Source organism: Macrobrachium rosenbergii, chromosome 9, assembly GCF_040412425.1.
Source record: "Macrobrachium rosenbergii isolate ZJJX-2024 chromosome 9, ASM4041242v1, whole genome shotgun sequence".
Taxonomy (NCBI): Eukaryota; Metazoa; Arthropoda; class Malacostraca; order Decapoda; family Palaemonidae; genus Macrobrachium; species Macrobrachium rosenbergii.
This window is the reverse complement of record NC_089749.1, coordinates 55,531,108-55,558,695: the sequence shown is the minus strand read 5'-3', so window position 1 is coordinate 55,558,695 and position 27,588 is coordinate 55,531,108. Positions and strand designations below refer to the sequence as shown.

The 27,588-nt window shown below is 36.7% G+C and overlaps 1 long non-coding RNA gene across 2 annotated transcripts in view; it reads left to right on the top strand.

Moving 5' to 3' along the window:
- LOC136841837 (uncharacterized) overlaps positions 1–27,588 on the top strand; it is a 64,246-nt gene that overhangs the window by 33,729 nt on the left and 2,929 nt on the right. The window contains exon 5 of one of the 2 annotated variants that reach the window (XR_010854098.1): positions 8,771–9,000. The exons of the other annotated variant lie outside the window; for it this stretch is intronic. This is a non-coding gene — a long non-coding RNA (uncharacterized lncRNA). Of the gene's footprint in view, positions 1–8,770; positions 9,001–27,588 lie in introns of those variants that run through there. 2 annotated transcript variants of the gene reach the window in all.

Genomic DNA, 27,588 nt, shown 5'->3' with positions numbered 1-27,588 from the left:
TTATATATATATATATATATATATATATATATATATATATATATATATATATATATATATATATATATATTATTTATCTTTATACAGTATATATATAGTGTTTGTGTGTCTGCACAAATGAATAGCTTCGCTCAGCAATTACAAATACACACTTAATCACAGCGTTGTTTTCAAAGCATAAATTCCCCTTTGGACTTTTATTTATTTCGGTGCGAAGCGTTTTGTGTTTTGCAGCGCGTGAAGGAACGGCGAATATAAACATGAATGAATGATAAGGTGCCAATATCTATCGGCTACAAAAGCAGGCATTGTGTGCCTGTCCCCGTTCCAATATTGCATAAATAACTGATAGTGTTTATTTTTTTTATTTTATATATTTTTTTTTTTCGTCGGGTTCAAACGTGATGAACTCCCCCCGGGGACGATTCCGCGGATAAACCAGCCGATATGAAGTATGCAGAACTAAATCCATTATGGCGTCCATAAATTTCCAGAGCCGAATGCAAACACCGTTCGGTTTTGATCTATAACGGTCAGTTATTCTAAACAATCAGAGCTTTTTTTTTATATGAGTTTTTCCGTCGGTGTTTTTTCATGAGAGCTTTATTCGGGTGTTGACCCCTGGTTGCTGGTCAAAGGTTCGTCAGTTTTTTAATGCTGTTGTTTTTCGTGTTGCTAAAAATTAGGTCATACGACAATGATGTGATTTAAGCTTTGCTTACTGATGTTTATAAAACGGACATAATTTGTCCAACAAGAATCACGGTTTAAACTGGAATCCATCGCTAATAAGAAGAGAATCTAGAAAAGTGCGTAATTTTAATCATATGTCACTTATTCAACGCATTAGGACCAATAATGAAGAATTTCAGTTCTCTACCGATAGAATAGGCTTAGATTCCCCTAGAAGGTATAATAATATAGTTTTTCACACAGTCTCCCAACCAAGCACACTGGAAGTTAGATTGCTTTTCCCCGCACAAATGACAACCACACTGATATAATGCACCTTCTGCATTCATTGTAACATTTTCTCACAGCATTATAACTGACATTACGTCGAATTCTATAACTTTGAAACGAATCGCAAACCGAATCAATATTTGAGGAAAACGTGACCGGAGAAATAAAGGAAAACGGAGGAAAGAAGAGATTTCCAAAACCAGGTCAGACGAAGGACTGGCACTTAATCAGTCTAATTCCCCTGTAATGAACGACTCGAAATGATGAATGATGTATAACAGCGTCGAGCAAAATATCCATCGTTCCCGGGAGATTAATTCTGAGAATTCAATTGAAAGGCTTTTGAGTGAGACCGCCATTGGATTAAGGGAAAGCATTTTTGAGGACAAATGATCTTTGATATTAATGATATGATGGAGGAATTCTGATAACACTTGTCATGAGTTGTCAGATCTACAAGGACACCAAATATATATATGTTCCTAGGCAATTAATAGATGAGACAAGTAAGTGCCTAATTCAGCGTCTAGTTAGAAAATATAAAAAAGACTTTGTATGAATTTAACTGTCTCCCTTATATATTCTCAGACGTCTAGACAGGAATGTAACTTATCAAATCTTAAAATAGGTTTTGCAAGTGCCTGATTGTTTCTTATATGGTTAACGGCTGATAAGATTTGTAATTTATTTATTTATGAAAGGCTGTCAAGCCAAGTGCTGGCGCACTTTCGACCAGTCACCTCTGAAGAGAGTGAAAAGGAGGCGTTGGAGTGGTTGAACAGCAAGATGAGTAGATGCAGAAAATAAAGGAGATTATGTACAACGAGCTCAATGTGGAACTGGGAGAAAAGCCCAAAGTTCACTGATATGGAATGGAATAGCCAGAGAGATTAGACAGTAATTTTGAAGAAAGGGAGTGAGAAAGGAGATAAAGTAAAAGGCTAAAAAATGGACGCAGCTAAGGGCCTGAGGGGCATTGCAAACACCCTTTAGCAATGCCTACAGTGCACCATGTGAGGTCCACTGACGGCACTAAGCCCCTGCAGGTAAAGAAGGCTGATAAAGAAGAAAATATCAAGATTCAAAGACTTGTTGTGCCTCACTGGACATCAAAACTTATATAACGGTTTTCTTTGAGTCTAAAGGCAATCACAGCACTTGGTATTCCTTCAAAAGAACGTCAATTTTAACCACAAAAATATAATTGGGAATAATCCTCTTCACCAATACACAGTCGTGAGGTGATTGCATAAATAACTGTGGACTATAGTGTTCGTTCATGAATAGCTGAGATAATTATATGGATATAATTGAACGTAATAGTATTCAGTAGTGAACAGAAGTGAGGTAATTATGACATCAAGGCCAATCATTTTCATTGCCTCACTGCGGTCGTCATCATTCAGATAATGACAGCAATTGTCATTAGTTGACATAATTGGGGTTATTAATATTATTAATAGTTTAGATTGACAATTTCCCCTTATTAAGCGCATTAATATTCAAGAGCAATTTTCCAGCGAACATTGTTCAGGATATATATACCATCCATCAGATAAACTGGCAATAAGTTTTAATTCATATGGCAACGGGGGATAAGTCACCTTATTTAATAGGATTTTCATTTATTTAATGAGAGAAGGAGGGCATCTAATGCCCCTTTGTAGCCCAGGACCGGAGGAGACGAGAGAAAGGACAATAAACATGAAGGATGTGGTTGACTACGAGGGAAGTGAAAGATCTTCCAGTCTGCTCGAGGGAGAAACTTTATAAACGTGCGGGAAAGCAGAAGTAGTTGAAGCATTCCAGATCCGAAGATGAGAAAGGAAAAAAGAGCAGATAAGGTAATTTTTTCTTATAACTTTTAACAAGATGGTGGTCTGCTTTAATCAATCTGGCCTTATGCCAGGAAAGGTCTTTGCCCAATGGCAGCCTGTAAGTGTGGTAAGGATGTACTGGGAATTAACTAGAGGCCTTTTGTGGTCGTCTGGACCCGGGCTAACCAGCCGTCAGCTGATTGCATTATTTTATACGTCTGTTAATGATTCAAGTTTCTCCGCTTTCTTACACAAACGTCAAGCGAAAGAATCAACAGAAGAAACGCCCATCTTCACACACGTAATCGATACATCGATAAGTGCATTTTCTTGCGAATGCAGGCATATTGCATTGATGATTAAGTTACGTAATACTGCATTCATCACTCCTTACCTCCACGATACATCATCTTTTATCTCTCTCTCTCTCTCTCGGGGGAAAAGATAACAATGTCACACTTTAAAGCATTCAAAACTTCCTATCTCTCTCTTTCTCTTCAGCTCTACGTAAGAATTAATGATACTTCATCTTCTCTCTCTCTCTCTCTCTCTCTCTCTCTCTCTCTCTCTCTCTCTCTCTCTCTCTCTCTCTCTATAGGGAAAAGATAACAATGTTTACGCAGTAAAGCATTCAAAATTCCTATCTCTCTCTTTCTCTTCAGCTCTACGGAAGAATTAATGATTCATCATCTTCCATCTCCTTCTAACCGCAGCATCACCGATTCCCAACCCACAGCATCCGACACAGCGCAATGGAATCTGGGAATAACGGAAACAATTAATGGTCTCATTAATGCGTTCCTCGTCGGTGGAGGTAAACAAAAAAACAAAAAAACCAAAAATACGGTTTTATTTCCGTCGATTTTTCAGAGGTTCCTGAAATACGACTTTCGACTTCTTTGCCTCCGTCATCTCGTTACTTGGTAATATAATAATAATAATAATAATAATAATAATAATAATAATAATAATAATAATAATAATAATAATAATAATATGTCTTGTTACAAAGGATGACTGCATTGTGCTGATTAATCTTTTTATACTCTTACGAGTATAAAAATTAATTCGTACAATGAGGCCATCCTTTTTAACAGGACAAACTCAAGACAGGGTGCAATTCGTTCTCAATAATAATAATAATAATAATAATAATAATAATAATAATAATAATAATAATAATAATAATAATAATAATAATAATAATACTAACTAGTTTCAATTTATTTACTTCAGTTCCGTGCCTTTATTTTGGCGAGCTTGAAGATATGGAACATCCAGCGATGATGAACTTAACATTACAAGTTTCACAGATAACGACAGAACAACAGCATTCTCGTTCGAATAAACCTTTGGCGAAACAGCAATGAATGGACGTTGTTTCGAGTCATGAAAGAGAGAAGAGGCCGTCGGAGGCTGCTGGATAGTGCTGGTTTCTCTCTGCCTCTCCCGTCCCGAGCATCATCTGAGGTCGCTTTCTCTCTCTCTTGCGGATTTCATGCCATCGTGCGGTTAAGGTTGAGGACTGTGCTGGCTGAGGCGAAGTGGCTGAACAATAAGCAACAGAATGATTCTGAAGTCTGTCTGTTGTTGAACAATAAGCAACAGAATGATTCTGTATTACTGCTTCGTTAATCGTTATGTTGCATAGTGAAGTGTCAAATTATTAAACAATAAGCAACAGAATGATTCTGTATTACTGCTTCGTTAATCGTTATGTTGCATTGAGAAGTGTCAAATTATTGAACAATAAGCAACAGAATTATTCTGTATTGCTGCTTCGTTAATCGTTATGTTGCATAGTGAAGTGTCAAATTATTGAACAATAAGCAACAGAATGATTCTGTATTACTGCTTCGTTAATCGTTTGCATGTTGCATTGAACAATAAGCAACAGAATCATTCTGCATTGCTGCTTCGTTAATCGTTATGTTGCATTGTGTCAAATTATTGAACAATAAGCAACAGAATTATTCTGTATTGTTTCGTTAATCGTTATGTTGCATTGCAATTATTGAACAATAAGCAACAGAATGATTCTGTATTACTGCTTCGTTAATCGGTATGTTGCATTGTGAAGTGTCAAACTATTGAACAATAAGCAACAGAACCATTCTGAATCGTTATGTTGCATTGTGAAGTGTCAGATCATTGAACAATAAGCAACAGAATGATTCTGTATTACTGCTTCGTTAATCGTTATGTTGCATTGTGAAGTGTCAAATGTTGCAGTGTCTGATGACAATTAGATTGTTATGTTGCAAATGCTTGCATACTGCTGCCGTAGGGATGCTAATTGCTGCATTAACAAACTTCTTTAAATGTTACCTCCTGCATTCTATGCCACTTCCTAATTCATTTTGTACCATGTCCAAGTAGGCAAATTGTGCTTTGCACGTAAATCCAGTCTGGCAAGTTACTTTAATTTCTTGACAAAGCTTGTTTAATGGTGTCCAGTGTCAGCGAGTGTCCAGTAAGGCTAACGCTACAAATTTCCTTTATTATTATTATTATTATTATTATTATTATTATTATTATTATTATTATTATTATTATTATTATTATTATTATTATTAATAATAAAAAGGGGACAAACTCGCCCAGCAATATTTCAGATGAACTCTAAGTTATTAAATGTATGTATGAGAGAGAGAGAGAGAGAGAGAGAGAGAGAGAGAGAGAGAGAGAGAGAGAGAGGTGGGAAGGGATGGCAGGAGTAAGGCGTCAGTTCCCCCTAATATAGCGTAGAACGAAGAGTCTAAGACAAAAAGACAAAAGAATTATTTGACAGGTGATAAAAATTTTTCCACAAAGAAATGGATGATCATAAAATTCCTCGGTGATGAAGCCTCTCCTAAGATCTGTCGCCATTCCTTTTGTTTTTAATCTTTTCTTCTTCGCTTTTTTTCGTTTATTTTCATTTTGAACTTCATTTTGAACTTTTTCATTAACACCGAAAGTATTCCTACTTTTCCATCATATTCAGTATTCTCTTTATATATATATATATATATATATATATATATATATATATATATATATATATATGTGTATATATATATATATATATATATATATATATATATATTTAAATATATACATATATATATATATATATATATATATATATATATATATATATATATATATGTATATATATATATATATATATATATATATATATATATATATATATATATATATATAATAATATAGCATATGTTATATAACAACAACAACGACAATAATTATAATAATTAATCATAATAATAATAACAATAATAATAATAATAAAAGGAAATTTTGGGGATAGCCTCTAGTGGTCCCTCGCTGGCACAGGACACCATTAACAAGCTTTGTCAAGAAATTAAAATAACATGCCAGACTGCATTCACGTGAAAGCACAATTTGCCTACTTGGGCATGGTACAAAATGAATTAGGAATTGGCATATAATGCAGGAGGTAACAATAACATTTAAAGACGTTTGTTGATGCAGCAATCACCATCCTTACGACAGTAGTACTGAAGAATTTGCAACATAGCAATCTAATTTTCATCAGACAATTGCAACATTTGACACTTCACTGCCCAACATACGATTAACGAAGCAGCAATACAGAATCATTCTGTTGGTAATTGTTCAATAATTAGACACTTCACTATGCAACATAACGATTAACGTAACAATAATACAGAATCATTCTGTTGCTTATTGTTCAATAATTTGACACTTCACAATGCAACATAACGATTAACGAAACAGTAATACAAATCATTCTGTTGCTTATTGTTCAATAATTTGACACTTAAAAACGTAACGATTAATGCAGCAATACAGAATAATTCTGTTGCTTATTGTTCAATAATTAGACACTTCACAATGCAACATAACGATTAACGAAGCAGTAATTTTCATTCTGACATTGTTCAATAATTAGACACTTCACTATGCAACATAACGATTAACGAAGCAGCAATACAGAATCATTCTGTTGCTTATTGTTCAATAATTTGACACTTCACAATGCAACATAACGATTAACGAAGCAGCAATACAGAATCATTCTGTTGCTTATTGTTCAATAATTAGACACTTCTCAATGCAACATAACGATTAACGAAGCGGTAACACAGAATCATTCTGTTGCTTATTGTTCAATAATTTGACACTTCACAATGCAACATAACGATTAACGAAACAGTAATACAGAATCATTCTGTTGCTTATTGTTCAATAATTTGACACTTCACAATGCAACATAACGATTAACGAAACAGTAATACAGAATCATTCTGTTGCTTATTGTTCAATAATTTGACACTTCACAATGCAACATAACGATTAACGAAACAGTAATACAGAATCATTCTGTTGCTTATTGTTCAATAATTTGACACTTCACAATGCAACATAACGATTAACGAAACAAATACAGAATCATTCTGTTGCTTATTGTTCAATAATTTGACACTTCTCAATGCAACATAACGATTAACGAAGCAGCAATACAGAATCATTCTGTTGCTTATTGTTCAATAATTTGACACTTCACAATGCAACATAACGATTAACGAAGCAGTAATACAGAATAATTCTGTTGCTTATTGTTCAATAATTAGACACTTCACAATGCAACATAACGATTAACGAAGCAGTAATACAGAATCATTCTGTTGCTTATTGTTCAATAATTAGACACTTCTCAGTGCAACATAACGATTAACGAAACAGTAATACAGAATCATTCTGTTGCTTATTGTTCAATAATTTGACACTTCACAATGCAACATAACGATTAACGAAACAGTAATACAGAATCATTCTGTTGCTTATTGTTCAATAATTTGACACTTCACAATGCAACATAACGATTAACGAAACAGTAATACAGAATCATTCTGTTGCTTATTGTTCAATAATTTGACACTTCACAATGCAACATAACGATTAACGAAACAGTAATACAGAATCATTCTGATGCTTATTGTTCAATAATTTGACACTTCACAATGCAACATAACGATTAACGAAACAGTAATACAGAATCATTCTGTTGCTTATTGTTCAATAATTAGACACTTCACAATGCAACATAACGATTAACGAAACAGTAATACAGAATCATTCTGTTGCTTATTGTTCAATAATTTGACACTTCACAATGCAACATAACGATTAACGAAACAGTAATACAGAATCATTCTGTTGCTTATTGTTCAATAATTTGACACTTCACAATGCAACATAACGATTAACGAAACAGTAATACAGAATCATTCTGTTGCTTATTGTTCAATAATTTGACACTTCACAATGCAACATAAACGATTAACGAAACAGTAATACAGAATCATTCTGTTGCTTATTGTTCAATAATTTGACACTTCACAATGCAACATAACGATTAACGAAACAGTAATACAGAATCATTCTGTTGCTTATTGTTCAATAATTTGACACTTCACAATGCAACATAACGATTAACGAAACAGTAATACAGAATCATTCTGTTGCTTATTGTTCAATAATTTGACACTTCACAATGCAACATAACGATTAACGAAGCAGTAATACAGAATCATTCTGTTGCTTATTGTTTAATAATTAGACACTTCACTATGCAACATAACGATTAACGAAGCAGTAATACAGAATCATTCTGTTGCTTATTGTTCAATAATTAGACACTTCACTATGCAACATAACGATTAACGAAGCAGTAATACAGAATCATTCTGTTGCTTATTGTTTAATAATTAGACACTTCACTATGCAACATAACGATTAACGAAGCAGTAATACAGAATCATTCTGTTGCTTATTATTTAATAATTAGACACTTCACTATGCAACATAACGATTAACGAAGCAGTAATACAGAATCATTCTGTTGCTTATTGTTTAATAATTAGACACTTCACTATGCAACATAACGATTAACGAAACAGTAATACAGAATCATTCTGTTGCTTATTGTTCAACAACAGACAGACTTCGCCTCAACCAGCACAGTCCTCAACCTTAACCGCACGATGGCATGAAATCCGCAAGAGAGAGAGAAAGCGACCTCAGATGATGCTCCAAACGGGAGAGGCACAGAGAAACCACCACTACCCAGCAGCCTCAGACGGCCTCTTCTCTCTTTCATGACTCGAAACAACGTCCATTCATTGCTGTTTCGCCAAAGGTTTATTCGAACGAGAATGCTGTTGTTCTGTCGTTATCTGTGAAACTTGTAATGTTAAGTTCATCATCGCTGGATGTTCCATATCTTCCAGCTCGCCAAAATAAAGGCACAGAACTGAAGTAAAAAAATTGAAACTACTAAGTATTATTATTATTATTACTATTATTATTATTATTATTATTATTACTAAGCTATCATAATCTACAAGGCCACCGACCACGTAACATCGAGTGACATCCAAGTAACGAGATGACGGAGGCAAAGAATTCGAAAGTCGTATTTGAGGAACTTCTGAAACATCGACGGAAATAAAACCGTATTTTTTATGTTTACTTCCACCGATGAGGAACGCATTAACGAGACCAGTAATTGGTTCCGTTATTCCCAGATTCCATTGCGCTGTGTCGGATGCTGTGGGTCGGGAATCGGTGATGCTGCGGGTGAGAAGGAGATGGAAGATGATGTATCATTATTTCTTCCGTAGAGGTGAAGAGAGAGAGAGAGAGAGATAGGAAGTTTTGAATGCTTTAAAGTGTGACATTGTTATCTTTTCCCCGAGAGAGAGAGAGAGAGAGAGAGAGAGAGAGAGAGAGAGAGAGAGAGATAACCTATCATTAATTCTTCCGTAGAGCTGAAGAGAAAGAGAGAGATAGGAAGTTTTGAATGCTTTATTGGGTAACATTTTTATCTTTTCCCCCGATAGAGAGAGAGAGAGAGAGAGAGAGAGAGAGAGAGAGAGAGAGAGAGAGAGAGAGATAAAAGATGATGTATCATATCATTAATTCGTCCGTAGAGCTGAAGAGAAAGAGAGAGATAGGAAGTTTTCAATGCTTTATTGGGTAACATTGTTAAAATTTCCCCAGAGAGAGAGAGAGAGAAAAGATGATGTATCGTGGAGGATAAAGATGATGTAAAATGTGAATGCAATTAATCATCAATGCAATATGCCTGCATTCGCAAGAAAATGCACTTATCGATGTATCGATTACGTGTGTGAAGATGGGCGTTTCTTCTGTTGATTCTTTCGCTTGACGTTTGTGTAAGAAAGCGGAGAAACTTGAATCATTAACAGACGTACAAAGATAATGATATCAGCTGACGGCTGGTTAGCCCGGGTCCAGAGGACCACAACAGGCCACTAAGTAATTCCCAGTACATCCTTACCACACGTATAGGCTGCCATTGGGCAAAGACCTTTCCTGGCATAAGGCCAGATTGATTAAAGCAGACCAGCAACTTGTTATAAGTTATGAGAAAAATTATCTCACTTGCTCTTTCTTCCTTTCTCATCTTCGGATCTGGAATGCTCCACCTACTTCTGCTTTCCCGCACGTTTATAAAGTTTCTCCCTCGAGCAGGCTAAAAGGTCTTTCACTTCCCTCGTAGTCAACCACATCCTTCGAGTTTATTGTCCTTTCTCTCGTTTCCTCCGGTCCTGGGCTACAAAGGGGCATTAGATGCCCTCCTTCTCTCATTAAAAAGTCTATTAAATGAGGTGACTTATCTCCCGTTGCCATATGAATTAAAACTTATTGCCAATTTATCTGATGGATGGTATATATAACCTGAACAATGTTCGCTGGATAATTGCTCTTGAATATTAATGCGTTTAATAAGGGGAAATTGTCAATCTAAACTATTGTTAATATTAATAACCCCAATTATGTCAACTAATGACAATTGCTGTCATTATCTGAATGATGACGACCGCAGTGAGGCAATGAAAATGATTGGCCTTGATGTCATAATTACCTCACTTCTATTCACTACTGAATACTATTACGTTCAATTATATCCATAAAATTACCTCAGCTATCCACGAACGAACACTATAGACCACAGTTATTTATGTAATCACCTCACGACCGTGTATTGGTGAAGAAGATTTTTCCCAATTGTATTTTTGTGGTTAAAATTGACGTTCATTTGAAGGAATGTCATAGGCTGTGATTGCCTTTAGACTCAAAGAAAACCGTTATATAAGTTTTGATGTCCAGTGAGGCACAACAAGTCTTTGAATCTTGATACTTTCTTCTTTATCAGCCTTCTTTACCTGCAGGGGCTTAGTGCCGTCAGTGGACCTCACGTGGTGCACTGTAGGCATTGCTAAGGTGTTTGCAATGCCCCTTCTGCCATTAGCTGCATCCATTTTTAGCCTTTTACTTTATCTCCTTTCTCCTTCCTTTCTTCAAAATTACTGTCTAATCTCTCTGGATAATCCATTCCATATCAGTGAACTTTGGGGTTTTCTCCCAGTTCCGCATTTAGGTCGTTGCATTTCACCTCCTTTATTTTCTGGAGCTACTTGTCTTGCTGTTCAACCACTCCAACTCCTCATTTTCGATATCTTGAGAGGTGATTGGTCGAAAGCGCGCCAACACTTGGCTTGACAGCCTTTCATAAATAAATAAATTATAAATTTTATCAGCCGTAAAGCATATAAGAAACAATCAGGCACTTGCAATGCCTGTTTTTAAGATTTGATAATTTACATTCCTGTTTAGACGTTCACTTCATACAAAGCCATTTTTATGTTATCTTACTAGCCGCTGAATATAGACACTTACTTGTCTCATCTATTAATTGCCTAGGAACAGATATATATATATTTGGTGTCCCTGTAGAGCTGATAATTCATGACAGTGTTATCAGAATTCCTCCATCATATCATTAATATCAAAGGTCATTTGTCCTCAAAAAATCCTTTCCCTTAATCCAATGGCGGACTCACTCGAAAGCCTTTAAATGAATTCCCAGAATTAATCTCCCGGGAACGATGGGTATTTTGCTCGACGCTGTTATACATCATTCATCATTTCGAGTCGTTCATTACAAGGGAATTAGACTGATTAAGTGCCAGTCCTTCGTCTGACCTGGTTTTGGAAATCTCTTCTTTCCTCCATTTTCCTTTATTTCTCCGGTCACGTTTTCCTCATATATTGATTCGGTTTGCGATTCGTTTCACTTGAAGATTATGACCCATTACCACCAAGGACATTTGCGAAAGATTTCATTTTACTTCTTGCGAAGGGAGACAATAATGGGACTGTGTCTGAAGATGTTTTACGTATTTCCACTGTGGAAAATGCGCCTCTGGACGGCCATTTTTCTTTAATGAAAACATTAGCGATGGAATAATGAGGAAAGTTATAGAATTCGACGTAATGTCATTTATAATGCTGTGAGAAAATGTTACAATGAATGCAGAAGGTGCATTATATCAGTGTGGTTGTCATTTGGCGGGGAAAAGTAATCTAACTTCCACTGTGTTTGGTTGGGAGGCTGTGTGAAATGAACTACAGTATATTGTTATACCTTCTAAGGGAATCTAATCCTGTTCTATTGGTAGAGAACTGAAATGTTTCATTATTAGTTCAAATGTATTGAATAAGTGACATATGATTAAAATTACGTACTTTCCTTTATTCTATTCTTATTAGCGATGGATTCAGTTTAAACCGTGATTCTTGTTGGACAAATTATGTCCGTTTTATAAGCATCAGTAAGCAAAGCTTAAATCACATCATTGTCGTACGACCTAATTTTTAGCAACACGAAAAAAAAACAGCATTAAAAAACTGACGAACCTTTGACCAGCAACCAGGGGTCAACACCCGAATAAAGCTCTCATGAAAAAACACCGACGGAAAAACTCATACAAAAAAAGCTCTGATTGTTCAGAATAACTGACCGTTACAGATCAAAACCGAACGGTGTTTGCATTCGGCTCTGGAAATTTATGGACGCCATAATGGATTTAGTTCTGCATACTTCATATCGGCTCGTTTATCCGCGGAATCGTCCCCGGGGGGAGTTCATCACGTTTCAACCCGATAAAAAAAATTAATATAAAATAAAAAAATAAACACTATCAGTTATTTATGCAATATTGGAACGGGGGAAAGGCACACAATGCCTGCTTTTGTAGCCGATAGATATTGGCACCTTATCATTCATTCATGTTTATATTTGCCGTTCCTTCATGCGCTGCAAAACACAAAACGCTTCGCACCGAAGTAAATAAAAGTTCAAAGGGGAATTTATGCTTTGAAAACAATGCTGTGATTAAGTGTGTATTTATAATTGCTGATCGAAGCTATTCATATGTGGAGACACACATACACTATATATATATATATATATATATATATATATATATATATATATATATATATATATATATATATATATATATATATATATATTATATATATATAAAAATGTGTGTGTGTGTGCGCAAAAGTAGCCGTAATCAACATGTATTTATAAAAATCAATCACAGAATTGTTTTAAAAGCACAAATTCCCAAAAATAACACACAAACGTATGTATATCTATATATACATAAATACATATACTGTATATATATATATATATATATATATATACATACACATATAGGTTTGTACATATATAAATATGTATGTATATCTATCTGTCTATCTATCTATCTATCTATCTATCTATATATATATATATATATATATATATATATATATCTTCTATTCTTCTTTTTCTTTTAATATATATTCATATATATATATATATATATATATATATATATATATATATATATATATATATATATATATATATATATATATACATACGTTATAATCAATAAAGCGCAATACACACAGCTATTACAAACAAAAACACACCAACACCAACCGAGCGGGGCATTTTACAGCAAAATCACAGCAGCAGCCACCAAGACACACCCGCAGCCGAGCGAGACCCGAGAGAGGCTGAGACGGATCAAGCAACTAACCTGACAAGTGAGAGAAAAGAAGTCCAATCGGCTTAGCGGCTTCATCCCTCCGGCTAAGACCAACAGACTCGAAGGAGCAAAGGAAAGGAAGCAATTGCCCGGATAATTCCCGAGAGCAATTTGTTGTGAGAAACCTCCTCCTCCTCCTCCTCCTCCTCCGACGGACGGACTAGGGGGGGAGGAGGAGGAGGAGAAGGAATCGGTTTAAGAAGAGTAATGGGCAGGAAACACGGCGAGATCTTGTTTTTCGGAAGGAGTAGCCTCTGTAATCGCTAACAGTGCTTTTGGGGGTCGGTCGCGGTTGCGTGATAGAGATGAGATATGGTTCTCTTAGAGATTTCGTGGGAATTACTTTTCATTTAGGTGGAAGTACAATAAAACTCATCTCAGCGAAGGTAAAGAAGGATACGCATCCATTCGCCACTGTATGTCTGTTTGTCTCTCTGGCTACGCAGAAAGTATCCTAAAAAAAAGTCGTCTATGAATTTCAGTAGAATATTATGACCGCTTCCGTTATGTGCAAAGAAAAAAATTAAGTAGACTTTAAAATTGGTTCAGTTGCAAATGCCGTTCCAAAAAGCCCATCAATGATCTCATCGAAAGATATATAAATTAAAATTCCTGAGGAAATTTTGTGGAATTTATCTAATTCTGAGATGGGTATGGTCAAATACTGATCTAACTACAATTCTCTTTTTATTTACTGTGGTATCACCTGTAATTTCCATTGTAGTGGTTCCTTAGTTAAATTCTCTCAGATCTAACAGATTTTCATTGGCACACAACCTTACTGGCCCTGCGAGCTAAGATTTCTGAGAGTTCATAGGCCTACCTGCTGAGTCATCAGTAGCCAGTGTCTTGTTACCCCAGGCCGCACATGGGTGGAGACGAGACTACTGCTTTTGTTCATTAGCGATCTTTAATAAACCATTATCGAGATTCTTTTGAGATTTGGTGGATGGGCTGAAAAGCAAAACCATTCTTTGGTATTCACATTCACATACCATTCCTGAATGAAACACTGTTATAAATCTGGAACCAGATCGATTGTAATAGAATCTTGCCTGTAAACACTAACTAGAGAATATCTTGACATTTCAAGGCTTTGTAAAGCGCCATCTATCGCCGTACCGTATTACTGCTCTCCTTGAAAAGCAAAATTTACCGAAATCATACGAACCGACATCCAGAACTGGAATGAATGAAGAAACTGCCGAAACTGAAAACCCGGGAAAACTCACAGAACTCTTTAACATGCTTCTGGAAAAACAGCGCCAATTCTTCATGCAATAAAACCGCAAATAATCAGCGACCGGGGAAGAGTCACGCGGAGGCAAACGAAAGAAAAGAAGTGAGACTCAAAAGTTGCTTTAATTCCGCCAGAGTCTAAATGAGGGGGTTGTTGGCGGGGGGAGGAATTCTGGAGGTGGTGGTGGTGTCTGCTCGGACGTTTATTAGGCTGCGTTATACTGGTACGAGGGTTTTATGTGTGTGTGTATGTATGTATGTATATATATATATATATATATATATATATATATATATATATATATATATATACATACATATATGTGTATATATATACATATATATTTATATCTTTAACCTAACCTCATTCAAATTGTGAGTATTTGTGCGTTGAAATGATGTATAATTCCTCAACCTTTACCTTTGAGCTGTCTGCTTAAGTTGACCCTGAATAATCATCTGGTGTCGGTTTGTCTGTCTGTCTGTATGTCTTACAGGAGGGATGCTGTAACTGTAGGAACTACAGGTGGTGTATATGTTACAGGCAGATACCGAAATGCACTTAGGAACATTTGTTCCCCCCAGGGGCTAGTACTAAACCCGGTGAAACACTGACTCACCTACACTGTTTCACCGTGTTTAGTACTAGCCCCTGGGGGTCAAATGTATTTTGCCATGTTAATACTAGCCCCAGAGGGTCAAATGTATTTCGCCGTGTTTAGTACTAGTCCCTGGCCGATCAAATGCCCCCAAGTGCATTTCACTGTCTGCCTGAAATTTCAGGCAGTTCGTGAAATGCCTGGTTTCGCTATCTGCCTGTAACATAATAATAAAGGCAGTAATTCACCTTACAAAATGCTATTTGGGACCAAATCAGTCTGACTTATTTTTTAATCCGTCTGGCTCAGTTTTTGAAAGGACATTCGTGTTTATTTCATATCAAAGGGAAGCGCCATTTATCAACGATTTCCAGACCCAAAAATTATGAGATTAGAGCCTGGTGTAAAATATCACCTCCTCATCATATACTAGACACTGCTTGGAAGTGTTAGAACAGAATAGGATATAGAATTTAGGCCAAAAGCCAAGCGCTGGGGCCTATGAGGTCATTCAGCGCTGAAAAGGAAACTGACAGTAAAGAAGCTTGAAAGGTGTAACAGGAGAAAAACCTCAAAGCAGTTGCACTATGAATCAATTGTTAGGAGAAGGTGGAAAGTAAAATGGAAAAAAAGAGAATATGAACGGAGTTAGAGTAAAAGGAATGAAACGGGTTGCAGCTAGGGGCCGAGGGACACTGCGAAGAACCTTAAGCAAGGCCTACAGTGCACCGCATGAGGCGCACTGACGGCACTACTACCCTAAGGGGATGGAAGTGTTAACAGGTGTCTCTTACTAAAACTGCAGCTGTTATCGGGTTATGGCAACCTACCAGCCAACAGTGCGGCCGATTTCTATAAAGTAAGTTACCAGTGAACTATAAAGGAACTTTCGGACATAGAATCAAATATGGAATATTCCCAATTCTCATCACTGGATTGGCGTCGTGATTACCACGGCACACGATTACTGCCGGCACCCGCGCACAAAAATAGCCTCGATCTAAAATAAAAATGACTTTTAATGGATTTTTTTTGGCCGCAGATAATTAAAATCTGGAGCCACCAACCTTGCCAATATTGGTTTCCTTTTATAACTCCCTCTTTGATACCGCCGCCGCTCTCAGCCCCGTCATCAACCGTTCTTTGGGAAATTTCCCCGAATTTGGCGCCAATTTTGACAAGGTTCTTCCTATTTGGGTCCTCGTGCAAAGAGACTTTCCGCTCTTCTCGTGGAAGACTGTTTCCACTCAGGAGAAAGTCGGGCTACATTAATTTCCATAAAGCTTGATCGGTGTTGCAACTGTTCCTTGAAGCATAATATTGCTCGATAATTTTCCTGTTCCGCCTCTTCAGTATCGTTTGTCACTCGTGTTATTATGATGTAGAGATTTATTTTTAGATATGCGACTATGCATAACTGCGGGTTTGTTTCTCCAAAAAAAAATTATTATTATTATTATTATTATTATTATTATTATTATTATTATTATTATTATTATTATTATTATTACTGAGCTATCTTGATCTACAATGCCACCGACCACGTAACATCGAGTGACATCCAAGTAACGAGATGACGGAGGCAAAGAAGTCGAAAGCCGTATTTGAGGAACCTCTGAAAAATCGACGAAAATAAAACCGCATTTTTTTATGCTTGCCTCCGCCGATGAGGAACGCATTAATGAGACCAGTAATTGGTTCCGTTATTCCCAGATTCCATTGCGCTGTGTCGGATGCTGTGGGTCGGGAATCGGTGATGCTGCGGTGAGAAGGAGATGGACGATGAAGTATCATTAATTCTTCCGTAGAGCTGAAGAGAAAGAGATAGGAAATTTGAATGCTTTATTGTGTGATGTTGTTATCTTTTCCCCCGAGAGAGAGAGAGAGAGAGAGAGAGAGAGAGAGAGAGAGAGAGAGATGAAGTATCATTAATTCTTCCGTATAGCTGAAGAGAAAGAGAGAGATATGAAGTTTTGAATGCTTTATTGGGTAACATTGTTATCTTTTCCCCCGTGAGAGAGAGAGAGAGAGAGAGAGAGAGAGAGAGAGAGAGAAAAGATGATGTATCTTGGAGGTCGGGAGCAGTGAATGCAATATTACGTAACGTAATCATCAATGCAATATGCCTGCATTCGCAAGAAAATGCACTTATCATTGAATCGATTATGTGTGTGCAGATGGGCGTTTTATCTGATGATTCTTTCGCTTGACGTTTGTGTGAGAAAGCGGGGAAACTTGAATCATTACCAAGCCGTAACATACGTATAAGATAATGCTATCAACTGACGGCTGGTTAGCCCGGGTCCAGAGGGCCACAACAGGCCACTAAGTAATTCACAGTGCATCCTCACCAAACTCACAGGCTGCCATTGGGCAAAGACCTTTCCTGACATGAGGCCAAATTGATTAAAGCAGACCACTATCTTGTTAAAATTTATAAGAAAAAATTACCTTATTTGCTCTTTTTTCCTGCCTCATCTTCAGATCTGGAATGCTCCAACTACTTCCGTTTTCCCGCACGTTTATAAAGTTTCTCCCTCGAGGAGACTAAAAGGTCTTTCACTTCACTCGTAGTCAACCACATCCTTCATGTTTATTGTCCTTTCTCTCGCTTCCTCCGGTCCTGGGCTACAAAGGGGCATTAGATGCCCTCCTTCTCTCATTAAATAAATAAAAAGTCTATTAAATGAGGTGACTTATCCCCCGTTGCCATATGAATTCAAACTTATTGCCAATTTATCTGATGGATGCCATATATAACCTGAACAATGTTCGCTGGATAATTGCCCTTGAATATTAATGCGCTTAATAAGGGGAAATTGTCAATCTACACTATTATTAATATTAATAACCCCAATTATGTCAACTAATGACAGTTGCTGTCATTATCTGAATGATGACGACCACAGTGAGGCAATGAAAATGATTGGCCTTGATGTCATAATTACCTCACTTCTATTGACTACTGAAAACTATTAGGTTCAATTATATCCATATAATTACCTCAGCTATTCATGAACGAACTCTATAGTCCACAGTTATTTATGTAATCACCTCACGACTGTGTATTGGTGAAGAGGATTATTCCCAATTATATTTTTTGGTTAAACTTGGCGTTCTTTTGAAGGAATGTCATAGGCTGTGATTGCCTTTAGACTCAAAGAAAACAGTTGTATAAGTTTTGATGTCCAGTGAGGCACAACAAGTCTTTGAATCTTGATACTTTCTCCTTTATCAGCCTTTTTTTCCTGCAGGGGCTCAGTGCCGTCAGTGGACCTCACATGGTGCACTGTAGGCTTTGCTAAAGGGTGCTTGCAATGCCCCTTCTTCCCTTAGCTGCGTCCATTTTTTAGCCATTTACTTTAACTCCTTTCTCACTCCCTTTCTTCAAAATTACTGTCTAATCTCTCTACCTATTACTTATAAGTGAACTTTGGGGTTTTCTCCCAGTTCCACATTTAGGTCGTTGCATTTCACCTCCTTTACTTTCTGGATCTACTTATCTTGCTGTCCAGCCACTCCAACTCCTCATTTTCGATATCTTGAGAGGTGATTGGTCGAAAGTGCGCCAGCACTTGGCTTGACAGCCTTTCATAAATAAATAAATGACAAATCTTATCAGCCGTAAAGCATATAAGAAACAATCAGGCACTTGCAATGCCTGTTTTTAAGATTTGATAATTTACATTCCTGTCTAGACATTCAATTCATACAAAGTCTTTTTTGTGTTATCTTACTAATCGCTGAATGTAGACACTTACTTGTCTCATATATTAATTGCCTAGGAACAGATATATATATATTTGGTGTCCTTGTAGAGCTACAATTCATGACAGTGTTATCAGAATTCCTCCATCATATCATTAATATCAAAGGTCATTTGTCCTCAAAAATCCTTTCCCTTAATCCAATGGCGGACTCACTCGAAAGCCTTTCAAATGAATTCTCAGAATTAATCTCCCGGGAACGATGGATATTTTGCTCGACGCTGTTATACATCATTCATCAGTTCGAGTCGTTCATTACAAGGGAATTAGACTGATTAAGTGCCAGTCCTTCGTCTGACCTGGTTTTGGAAATCTCTTCTTTCCTCCATTTTCCTTTATTTCTCCGGTCACGTTTTCCTCATATATTGATTCCGTTTGCGATTCGTTTCACTTGAAGATTATGACCCATTACCACCAAGGACATTTGCGAAAGATTTCATTTTACTTTTACGAAGGAAGACAATAATGGGAATGTGTCTGATAAAGTTTTACGTATTTCCACTGTGGAAAATGCGCTTCTGGACGGCCATTTTTCTTTAATGAAAACATTAGCGGTGGAATAACGAGGAAAGTTACAGAATTCAACGTAATGTCAGTTATAATGCTTGTGAGAAAATGTTACAGTGAATGAGGAAGAGTGCATTGTATCAGTGTGGATGTCATTTGACGGAGAAAAACAATCTAACTTCCACTGTGTTTGGTTATGAGGCTGTGTGAAATGAACCATTACCTTTTGGGGGATTCTTAATCCTTTTATAAGGATAGTGTCCTGAAATATTTCATTATTAGTTATAACGCGTTGAATAAGTGACATATGATTAAAATTACGTACTTTTCTTGATCCTGTTCTTATTAGCGATGGATTCCATTATTCACTGTGATTCTTGTTAGACAAATTATGTCCGTTTTATAAGCATCAGTAAGCAAAGCTTTAATCACATCATTGTCATATGGGCTAACTTTTAGCAACACACCAAAAAAAAAGCATTAAAAACTGACGAAAGTTTGACCAGCAATCAGGGGTGAACACCCGAATAAAATGCCCATGATAAAACACAGACGGAAAAAACTCATAAAAAAAATCTCCGGTTGTTCAGAATAACTGACCGTTATAGATCAAAACCGAACGGTGTTTGCTTTCGGCTCTGGAAATTTATGGACGCCATAATGGATTTAGTTCTGCATACTTCATATCGTCTCGTTTATCCGCGGAATCGTCCCCGGGGGGAGTTCATCACGTTTGAACCCGACGAAAAAAAAGTAAATATACAAATATAAAATTAAAAAATAAACACCTTCAGTTATTTATGCAATATTGGAACGGGGGAAAGGCACACAATGCCTGCTTTTGCGCCCGATATATATTGGCACCTTATCATGTTTATATTTGCCGTTCCTTCGTGCGCTGTAAATCACAAAACGCTTCGCACCTAAAAAAATAAAAGTCCAAAGGGGAATTTATGCTTTGAAAACAATGCTGTGATTAAGTGTGTGTTTATAATTGCTGAGCGAACCTTTCATACATGCAGACATAAACACACGATATATATATAAATGTTTGTGTGTGCATGTTTATGTACTCTAATGTGCACGTATGTGTCTGTGTATATAGCTTTAATCAGCATTTATAAATGCATATTTAGCCACATCATTATTTTCAAAGCATCAAGTCCTTAAGTACATATACATACATACATACATACATACTTACATATATATATGTATATATTTATTTATATTTATATATATGAATAAATGCATATATATATATATATATATATATATATATATATATATATATATATATATATATATATATATTTTTTTTTTTTTTTCTCTCTCTCTCTTAAGCTCTTCACAGTATCATCACGTCTGGGTTAATGGGAGAAGACTGATTCAAAAACCTTTTGTTGCTGTAGTTTGAGATCTAGCAGGGGCTCTTCCTCATATATCAGCCTATAAACAACCTGGTGCTATACAGTTTATTATTATTACTATTATTTAGAAGATGTACCCTGTTCATACGGAACAAGCCCACCAAATGGGCCATTGACCAGAAATTCAAGCTTCCTAGGAATATTATGTTCATTTAAAAGAAGTAACAGAAGGTAATAGGAAATACAGAGAGAAGAGATCACTTATTAAAAATGAAGCAATAAATTTAAATATTAATAAATAAATATAAAAATAAAGAAAATTACTAAAATACAAGGAGGTAAATATGGTCACGATGTAGAGTTATGTTAATGATTTGAAATGGAAAACAATGGTCTTGCTGGCGAGTCGTCGAAACCGAGTAAGGAACTTGTGAAAGTCTACGGAGTTAGCACTCCATATATCATGACACGATCACCCCTTTTTATTTATTTATTGTTTTTACGTTGTAAAAACCATCAATCTTACAGTCGTAGGGGATCGAGAGAGGAAAATTGAGGATTTTTAGTGGAATAAAAAGTGATTTTTCTGCCTCAACTGAAGAGATGACGTATAGGATTGTATTTCTCTCGAGAACTGTATGTTGCCTTGTTTGCCCAGCTAAGGACAATTGCAGAATGTAAGTGTATAATAATTGGCGTGGAGGTCTTGCCTCATTTATACAGTGGTTCTCCGCAGTGGGCATCGCTCTGCTTTTTCGAAAACTCACAGGTAGTTTCTCAGCTGTTGCGAGAGACTTAAAGTGTCAGGCTTTCGTCTGGTTTTATGTGATTCATGCCTTGTATTATTTTATGATTCTCGTAGTAAGCGTTTCCCGTATGATTACTGACGGCCTCGTCTTGTACAATACGTGGCAGGCACCTCACATGGTGCACTGTAGGCATTACTTGAGGCTCTTTGCATCGTCCCTTCGGCCCCTTAGCTGCACCCCATTTCATTCCTTTTCCCGTACCTCCTTTCATATTCTCTTTCTTCCATCTGACTTCCCACCCTCTCGAACAATTGCTTCAGAGTGCAACTGCGAGGTTTACCTCCTGTTGCACCTTTCAAACCTTCTTACTGTCAATCTCCCCTTTGGCTCTGTATGACCTCATGGGTCCCAGCGCTTGGACTCTGGCCTAAATTCTATTTTCCAGTTCCAGTACGTAGCTGGATATCCTTCCTGCTAATCGCTGGTCGGGGATGCGTTGTCGGTAATGGTGTTCTCTTGGGCTTTTATATCCTTTAGGTACGTGCTGTGCAATCTGCCGTTATTGCAGCAATAGTTTTCAACAATAAGTGTTTAAAATGGGCTATTCTTGTAATAATAATAATAGTAATAATAATAATAATAATAATAATAATAATAATAATAATAATAATAATAATAATAATATCATCATCCAAAACATTATGACCAATCCGAGGAATGCTGTGAATTTCTTTTAATAAATATAAAAATATTAATAATTTTCCCTAATAATAATAATTTTAATAATAATAATAATAATAATAATAATAATAATAATAATAATAATAATAGTAATAATACAGTAGTATCATCGTCCAAAACATTATGACCAATCCGAGGAATGCTGTGAATTTCTTCTAATAAATACAAAAGTAATAATAATTTTCCTATAATAATAATAATAATAATAATAATAATAATAATAATAATAATATCATCATGCAAAGCATTATGACCAATCCGTGGATTGCTGTGATTTTCTTCTAATAAATATAAAATTAATAATAATTTTCCTCTATTAATAATAATAATAATAATAATAATAATAATAATAATAATAATAATAATAATAATAATAATAGCCAGACTCTCCCAAATGAGTCATTCCGCTCCCAGCCAATAGGAGGAGCCCCCTCCCGCCCCCCACCAGCTTCGACAACCAATGAAAAATCGCCAAAACTTTCCGCAACCCCGCTTGGAATTAGAATGTAGAATTTAGGCCAAAGGCCAAGCGCTGGGACCTATGAGCTCATTCAGTGCTGAAAGGGAAAGTGACAGTGAGAAGGTCTGAAAGGTGTGACAAGAGGAAAGCCTCGCAGTTGCAATGTGAAACAACGGAAGAAAGAGAAAGAGAATGTGAACGGAGGTGCAGAAAAAGGGAATGAAAGAGGTTGCAGTTAGGGGGCCGAAGGGATGCCGCAGAAAACCGTAAGTAAAGCCTACAGTTCACCACGTGAAGTGCACTGACAGCACTACCTCTCTGCTGGGTGCAAACCCGCTATAAATATGGCATAGATGTACCCCTGGCTTCATTTGCCTTTCGAGGATGGAAAAATGATCTGAAGAGACGTCACGGTGAATAAATGAACTCTGGACAGCTTCTGCGCGATTTACCTGCTGCTGCAAAGAAACTCATTCGAAAGACTGAGAAACTACAATACAAACTAAACGGCCTTCGGACGGCCATACTGTTCAATGAAGTTTGCTTCAGGGAGGGTCGTCTTCTGAAATAATAATAATAATAATAATAATAATAATAATAATAATAATAATAATAATAATATCATTATTATTTTTTTTCTGTCACAGTCATCCTATTCGACTGGGTGGTATTTATAGTGTGGGGTTCCGGTTTGCATCCTGCCTCCTTAGAAGTCCATCACTTTTCTCACTGTGTGCGCTGTTTATAGTAGCACACTTTTTTGCATGAGCCCTGGAGCTACTTCGGCATCTAGTTTTTCCAGAATCCTTCTCAGGGATCTTGGGATCGTGCCTAGTGTTCCTATGATTATGGGTATAATTTCCACTGGCATATTCCATATCCTTCTTATTTCGATTTTCAGGTCTTGATACTTATCCATTTTTTCTCTTTCTTTCTCATCTACTGTGGTGTCCCATGGTATTGCTACATCAGTGAGTGATACTTTCTTCTTGATCTTGCCAATCAAGGTCACGTCTGGTCTATTGGCACGTATCACCCTATCTGCTCTGATACCATAGTCCCAGAGGATCTTTACCTGATCGTTTTCTATCAGTCCCTCAGTTTGGTGTTCGTACCACTTATTACTGCAAGCTAGCTGGTGTTTCTTGCGCAAGCTCCAGTGGAGGGCTTTTGCTACTGAGTCATGCCTCTTTTTGTACTGGTTCTGTGCGAGCGCCGGACATTCGCTTGCTATGTGGTTTACGGTCTCGTCTTTCATATCGCACTTCCTGCATATGGGTGAGATGTTATTTCCATCTATTGTTCTTTGGACATATCTAGTTCGTAGGGCCTGATCTTGTACCGCTGTTAGCACTCCTGTTTCCTTCTTGAGTTCTCCCCTCTGTAGCCATTGCCATGTTTCATCGCTGGCCAGTTCTTTTGTCTGTCTCATGTACTGTCCGTGCATTGGTTTGTTGTGCCATTCCTCTGTTCTGTTTTTCATTCTCCTGTCTATATTTCTGGGTCGTCGTCTACTTTTATCAGTCCTTCCCATGCACTCCTTAGCCACTCGACTTCACTGATTTTCGGATATTGCCCCAGAGTTCTGCTCTCGATGTTGACGCAGTCCTCTATGCTTAGTAGCCCTCTTCCCCCTTCCTTTCGTGTTATGTATAGTCTGTCTGTATTTGCTCTTGGGTGTAGTGCTTTGTGCATTGTCATGTGTTTTCTAGTTTTCTGGTCTATGCTGCGGAGTTCAGCCTTCATCCACTTCACTACTCCCTCGCTGTATCTGATTACTGGTATTGCCCATGTGTTTATGGCTTTATTATCATTATTATTATTATTACTATTATTTTTGTTGTTATTATTATTATTATTATTATTATTATTATTATTATTATTATTATTATTATTATTATTATAAAAATAATAATACCTATATTAATAATGCTAATAATAATAACTCGACCAATAAGAATTATGTAATAATAATAATAATAATAATAATAAAATAATAATAATAACTCGACCAATCATAAATACGTAGTTATAATAATAATAATAATAATAATAATAATAATAATAATAATAATAATAATATAATAATAATAACTCGACCAGTCAGAAATATGTAGTTATAATAATAATAATAATAATAATAATAATAATAATAATAATAATAATAATAATAATAATAATAATAATAATAAGAGTGGCAGAGCGTCTTTCCAAAAATAACCAGTGTTTGCCAATACCCGGCAAGACCGCCATCGATATAAGCTTCATTACCCTAATAGCCCTGTCTGATTTCGCGGAAGATGCAGAATCACTTGGGCTGTCGTAAATATGCCTCTTCTTGCTCCTGAATCTGCATATTGACGACGTTCATCTCAGGGGAACCTGAAGATGCTGAAAGGTGCCCTTCGATTTTTCATCTCTCTCTCTCTCTCTCTCTCTCTCTCTCTCTCTCTCTCTCTCTCTCTCTCTCTCTCTGTGTTTGTGCTTTTGTGTGTCTGTGTATCCATTAGATATAGTGGGTAATAAAACAGGTATTTGCTAATATTTTGCTCTCTCTCTCTCTCTCTCTCTCTCTCTCTCTCTCTCTCTCTCTCTCTCTCTCTCTCTCTCTCTCTCTCCATTAGATATAGTGTGTGATAAAACAAGTGGGTATTTGCTAATATTTTGCTCTCTCTCTCTCTCTCTCTCTCTCTCTCTCTCTCTCTCTCTCTCTCATTAGACATAGTGTGTAATAAAACAAGTAGGTGTTTGCTAATATTTTGCTCTCTCTCTCTCTCTCTCTCTCTCTCTCTCTCTCTCTCTCTCTCTCTCTCTCAGTGCACCCCAGGGGTGCACTGTAGGCATTACTAAAGGTTCTTTGCAGCATCCTTCGGCTAGCTGCAACCCTCTCATTCTTTACTGTACCTCCATTCATACTATCTTCCATCTTGCTTTCCACCCTCTCCTAACAATTATTTCATAGTGCAGCTGCGAGGCTTACCTCCTGTTACACCTTTCAGACCTACCTGCTCTCAATTTCCTTTCCAGCGCTGAACGACTTCTTAGGTCCCAGTGCTTGGCCTTTGGACTAAACTCTATATTCCATTCCATCTCTCTCTCTCTCTCTCTCTCTCTCTCTCTCTCTCTCTCTCTCTCTCTCTCAGGGAAAACCAGGTTAGCTATTTTTCCCCGCCGAGGCACAGTGGGATTTCATATTTTAATAGGGTCGAGGAGACGGTTTCAGATTTTTATGGTCGGACATAAAAGTTGTGATATTGTACAGGTTGCGGATTTCATTTTTCATTGAACTGGGTATTTTGAAAGTGGGGTATTCTTGTTTGATTTGAATCCCAAAAGATATAGACCTTCAATTTCATACGGGTTAAATGGTAATTTTTCTGCGCCTTACGTCATCACTTAAGGAAGTTGTTTTATTTTTATCTTCAAGTGAGAGGGTTTTAATATCACATAAACTAGATATTTGTTTTCCTTAAAGCAGCGACCGTTTTTAAATGAATAGGGTTTCTTTTATGTTCATCCGCAAGACATAGATATTTTATGAATATATTTTAAAGGCTAATATCAATTTTTAGTATTCTGCAAAAGAAAACTATTGTCTGTCCGTCCGCACTTTTTCTGTCAGCCCTCAAAACTTAAAAACCACTGAGGCTAGAGGGATGCAAATTGGTATGTTGATCATCTATCCTCCAATCATCAAACATACCAAATTCCAGCCCTCTAGCCTCAGTAGTTTTTATTATATTTAAGGTTAAATTTAGCCATAATCGTGCTTCTGGCAACGATATGGGACAGGCCACCGCCTGGCCATAATTAAAGTTTCATGGGGGCCGCTGCTCATACAGCATTATACCAAGAGCACCGAAAGCTAGATCTATTTTCTGTGGCCTTGATTATACGCTGTAGCGGCTGTACAGAAAACTCGATTGCGCCGAAGAAACTCCGACGCACTTTTTACTTGTTTTTCATCAGACCACTTTTTAAACGAGGCTAAAGTAAAGTTTTTAATTGTTTAAAGGCTAAGTATTTATTTATTCTTTGATGCATATAACAGTAGGGCTGGCAACCCAGTGACTAACCCAGTACATTTATGTAGTCGGAAACTAAATTGAAATTGGAGAGAGAGAGAGAGAGAGAGAGAGAGAGAGAGAGAGAGAGAGAGAGAGAGGTCGTGGTTTAATCACGAAAGACAGGAATTTAAGAGGTAGATGTGTAAAAGAGTGCTTACGGAGGAACCTGGTCCTGAAATATGTTCTCTCTCTCTCTCTCTCTCTCTCTCTCTCTCTCTCTCTCTCTCTCTCTCTCTCTCTCACTTTAATTTAGTTTAAATCTAATAGACACATTGACGGAAATATTTAGCTGGTAATACCTTGTGCGGAAAACTCAGAATGCATATATATATATATATA